The sequence below is a fragment of the Coenobita brevimanus genome, chromosome 86 (assembly GCF_032717465.1).
Source record: "Coenobita brevimanus isolate Jiangsu-jjx chromosome 86, ASM3271746v2, whole genome shotgun sequence".
Taxonomy (NCBI): Eukaryota; Metazoa; Arthropoda; class Malacostraca; order Decapoda; family Coenobitidae; genus Coenobita; species Coenobita brevimanus.
Genome location: NC_137039.1, coordinates 411,575 through 416,921, shown reverse-complemented (window position 1 = coordinate 416,921; position 5,347 = coordinate 411,575). Strand labels below are relative to the sequence as shown.

Here is a 5,347-nt window from a genome sequence, read left to right as displayed (position 1 = left end):
TGGAGTACAACTCTCATGTATGGGGGGGCTCCCCACATACAGCTCTTCTCAATAGGGTTGGAGTCAAAGGCTTTTCGTCTCATTAACTCTCCCCCTCTTACTGACTCCCCTTCAACCTCTGTCTCTTCACCGCAGTGTTGCATCTTTATCTCTTTCCTGTCGCTACTTCAATGGTCACTGTTCCTCTGAACTGTCTGCATGCATTCCTCCACTTCTACGATGGGCACGTAGCACCCGTCTAGCAGCAAACTCTCACCCTTTTTCTGTCCAACTTTCTAATGCAAGAGTCAACCGTTACTCCCAGTCCTTCATTTATGCAACAGGTCAACTCTGGAACTATCTCCCTCTGTCTGTACTTCCTGCTTCCTATGATCTCCAGTCTTTCAAACTCAGTGTATCTAGGCATCTAGAAATGAATGGATCTTGAATTTGGCTCTCTCTCATATTTTGTTTTTCTCTTGGAGGGAACAGTAATTGCGGGCTCATTGCCTTTGGTTCCTTCTTCCTCACATAAAAAAAAATAAAGTTCATGTTCCACTGCAGAGCTAGTCCTTTCCTGCTTCCCTCACGAGTTTTTCTGGGTGTAGAGGTCACGGGGCCTTTTGCAATGGGCGCAGAAGTGGCAGAAATGGCGGGGCGTGAGTGCGACATGCTTTGACTACAGAGGAGGACAAGGAACTAAATGGCGCGGCTTATCTGAGAAGTCAAGGGTTTACAGTGACAATGGGGCTGACAGCTGCTAACTTACATGCTAAGAAATTATTGGTAGAAAATCTCGGCAATACATAAAGAAATAGGGTAGTTCCAGGTGAATGTAAATGTCACTTAGGCTTCTCCCTTCCTTTCTGATATATATTTTTATTACAGAAATAGATTACAAGGCATAATTCAAAGGGGAAATTACCGTGGGAATTTAGCGAATGAATGCATGTGAGGTGTTGTCAGGTGATAATTAGCCAATTCCTGGTGTATACCACTATCACTGACTTTATTTTTTTTTCGTTATACCACGTTGAGTACACCGCTTCCCGTCCGATCGGCGAAGTTAAGCAACGTTGGGTCTGGTTAGTACTTGGATGGGTGACCGCCTGGGAACACCAGATGCTGTTGGCATCCCTACGTGTCAAGTGGGGTTGGAGGAGGATTAGTGCCCCTCCCTGTAAAACAACTAACTCTAAGCCCTTGGCCACCCCGTTTGGGATACATGGCGTCTGGCAATGGATGGATGGGATATATTATTTTGTATAAGTATAGGGCATAGGGCTTATTTCAATGGATGAAATCTGTGGAAAAATCTGGGGGAGATTTGCTTAGCGCAGCACGGCAGGGCAGGTAATAGGAAAGGGTAAAGGAGGTGAGGTAGGGAGGGGTGAGAGGGTACTGGAGGGGAGGTAGGGAGGGGAGTCAAGAACGGGGGAAAATGGCTAAATTGTCAACAATGGATGGGAATACAGATGAGATTAGGAGTGCGGACTATTGGTGGACAGTAGCAGTACATGGCTTCATTAAGTCTGTAGTTTAATATAATAATAATAACTAACTCCATTTATCAATTACTACATAGTTTGTCTTTATCTCAGTGTTATCTTAGATTACATACAATATTAGGTACTTACTTGTGAAATGTGAGTGTAGGGTATTTTTCCTTATCAAACCTTGCGCTGCAGCCGTATGCAGCACAGGACACTGGCATCGTGAGGAGCCCACGAGACACGTCCACACACAGCCCATTGACTTTGATGAATGACTGACCCCATGTCTACTGTGAGGTCAAGGTAGGGCATAGTGAGGTTAAACTAGGGTGCGGCTGGGTGCGGCGGACACCTGCTGCTTCTTGCCAATCCCAAGATGGCGGATCTGACTTCACTTTCTGGACCGCGCGCCTCCTCCCCCTTAATCCTACCTCCATGAGCTAACTTAGTCTATGCCGCGTCACATACAAGAGAGTATATATGTATATGGTCTCACACTGGCAGTCACCCGAGGGGGATTTGATGAGGCTGGGGTGTGTGTACTCTCGTGGGAGTGGAGGGAGGGGGGGGGATTTAGTGCGAGTCCACGGGTGCGGTTACACTGACGTCTGTTGTCCTGTGGGGGAGGTGACACTGGGGGAATATTGGTCACAGTTGGGGGGAGGATCCAACTCGTGCGGGTATGCTGAGTACTCCGTGTAATAGCACTTTGAGTAATAGGGTACACTAGAATGCACAGGGGGTGAGCATACTGGGGAAAGATCACACGTTATTTGCGGGGGATCACAGGGAGGGTTCACTGTGGGGCGGGGCTGGTCACACTGGGGGAATGTAAAGGGAGGATCTATTACTCACAGTTTCTGACAGAGAGGAGGACAGGGCCAAGGCCATCTATAAGGGAGGCCAGAACGCTGCCCCAGTGACGTCACGGAGTTGGTGACAGCTGAGCGCTCTTGCTCTCCCTCTCACCCACTCACTCACTGGAGCCTTATCCCGCTCTTCTTCATAATGTCCACTGTTTAGTTTTTTATTCATGTTACTATTTGAGGATGTGTTTCATAAACATTGCTCACAGCATTATTAGATAGATATTAACAAACAGTCCTGCGTTTAATATTTGGTATTATTTGCTTCTTCTATATATTGAGGTAAAAATAAAACACGTTATTTTTCTTTCAATTACAGTATAATGACAGTTTCTTATACAAAGTTGCTATTCCCTCTCACAACACAGAATCTACAATATTTGCTTATACCATCTCTATATCCTACCTATTTGTTTGTTACTTTGCTAGCGTATCCAGTTTTCGTTTCTTCCCTGAATTTTCCTTGTTTGCAGCTAGAAAATTATTTTGTTTTGCACAAAAATTGTTAAGCAGTGTGTTAGTTGATGCCCAGACTATCATTTTTTCAATTTTTTCTGAGCTATGATGGGCATCACAAAAGTCAAAGGGTAAAAGTGCATCATCAGCCAAATTATTTAATGTTATTTTACAGGCAATACTACGTTGATTGATATTCTGAAGGAAATTTTTATGTTTAGTTAATTTGTTAACAACGATGTAGTTGTACATGACTATGTTTGTCGTGGCAGTATCTGGGTGCATCAATGATCCTCTGCTCACTGCATCAATGTAACTGTGACTGTCAGGCATTTCTTCGTCATTTTCACAGGTAATCAAATCTTTACAGTATTTACACTTAATTTTTTAAACAGCAAAGCAGCAATACCCAGCTAAATAAACTATCACAGGAAGGACATCATTACATTTCTCAATATCATTCTTAGATACAGTGGTGTTATGCCATTCCGTAACTTCCGTATGGACAATCTTGCTGTTAGTCTTCTCCCGGAAGTTTCATCGAAGACAGAAGTTTCATCTACAGAAATCGGCAGGTGCGAAGTATAACTCACAAACCTGAAACAAAATATATATTTCTAGTGTAAGTGTCTGCATGTATGGTTGAGAGTTTGGTTGTTTGTCTGTCTGTTAGTCCTAGATATTTCAACTGGAAATGATTGATGACATTTTAAGCTAACGAGTGAGAAAAAACAAGGATGATTTATAAGCTCGCGAATTTGTGCCACCTAGAAGATACTAAAAGTGCCTCCATCATGCAACACCTGCCTCCTGCAATACTCATCATCTATAGTTAATTATGTTTCTATCGCTTTTGTTCTTACTCTTTCGCTGCCTTTTCTGTTATATACTCTCCCACATGACATAATTACACAGTATGGAAGATCACTTGGATGGTTCAAGCGACCTTTTGCATTCGGTGAAGAAATTATGATAAATAATTCTACCAGTCTGCCTCACCACTGCCATGTTTGTGCCAGCGCGTGCCATTCATCATCGAGGCTGAAAAATATTATTATATCCCTACTTAATACATCTACCAACGCATTGTGCTTGTAATTGCTAAACTGCTGCTAAACTCTAACAATAGTATAATGTTGTACTTACCCTGCTGCTGTGAGTTGCGGTGAAATTCTCTCGTTTGATGGCGCGAATCCATTTGCAGCGGAGAGTTTCGTCCTTGGGAGAGGAATACACTCTAACTTTTGGGCCAGTTCTATAGTTCCCATTGCAATTTGGCACACAACAACAGTGTGGCATTATCACACAAAGTAGTAAGAAGTGGCCAACACAATGCGTGAGGAATATACAGATGATTGCGGGAATAAACAATGCTGAGCAAATTGGCGTGACCTCCCACTAGCGCATGTCAATCACCACTGACCCCTGGCGTGGTGCAGGTAGCTGGATCCACCGATGTCACGTGTCAGCGCGTCTGTGACTCATCTTCTAGGCCTGAGAAACTATAGACGGCCTTGACAGGGCCCGCTATGACGGGAGTTCCAAGTGGCGGCCTGGCGTGGGAGGGGGGCTGCCCAGTGAGTAGTATAGATGCAGGTGGTCCATTGGGTTGCCACGAGTCAGAGAGGAGTGGGCCGTTGGTGTGTAGGGCGGCTCCCTAGCCGCTATGGCCTGACAGGAGGCCGGGCTCTAGGGTCTGGGGCCAAAGAGGGCCAACAGGCGCACAGCTCGGCGCCGGCCCTTCTTCGTTATTGGGGTTCTGGGAGAGGACCTGGGGAGGCCCGGGGCTGGGGTCGGGCGCAGAGGAGGCGGCGCTCTGGCACGTCTGCTGCTCCTTCTGGGGGGATAGCAACCCTTGAGGCTCCTCCTGAGTCCTCTGTCAAAAAGGAGACCGGTCCAGGGGACTCGGTGTTCAAGGGTCTGCTTGGGAGCTTGTCTATGCAAGTCCCACCCCGATTCTGGTGAGAGTTCCCTCTGCTTGAGTGTAGTGTCGTTTTCCTGCACGCTGCCGGGTGGTCTGGCTGTGGAGAAGTAGGGCATCGGGGCGCGAGGGACATATGACGCTCTTGACTGGTAGATGCGACAGGTAAACCAGCCTCCCTGTCACCCCCTAGTGAGGTTGTTATCCCCCCCCCGTACTCTCCTCCTGGGGTGGTGGTGTCTGGCTCACCTTGCCGCGTGGATATTTAACTAATTCTATAAGAGTACTGCTCCATGGGGTGGGGCGGGAAGATTCTTCCACAGTATCCCTGCATGAATGAGGCCTCTAAAATGGGCCCATTTATCTTCAGTCTTTCTCTCCATGTCCTCTTCTCTTCTGTTCACATTCTCTTGTAGATATTTCCATGTTTCTTCCGGCCTCTGGACATTCGGTTTCATAACATGGATAGTCCCATAAAGGGTAAGACCTATGGCGTTGTTTTATACTCATTGGCTAAATGTACCCAGTATAATTCGATGAACTAGGCAGAAAAAAAAATCATAATCCATATATCTATCTATCTATCTATTGCCAGACGCCTCAATCCCGTTTGGGGTGGCCACAAACAAATC

At 46.0% G+C, this 5,347-nt stretch overlaps 1 pseudogene; it reads left to right on the top strand.

Annotated features, from left to right (window-relative positions):
* Nucleotides 1–994: 994 nt before the first annotated feature.
* On the top strand, nucleotides 995–1,113 carry LOC145410912 (5S ribosomal RNA; annotated as a pseudogene).
* The last annotated feature ends 4,234 nt before the right edge of the window (nucleotides 1,114–5,347 follow it).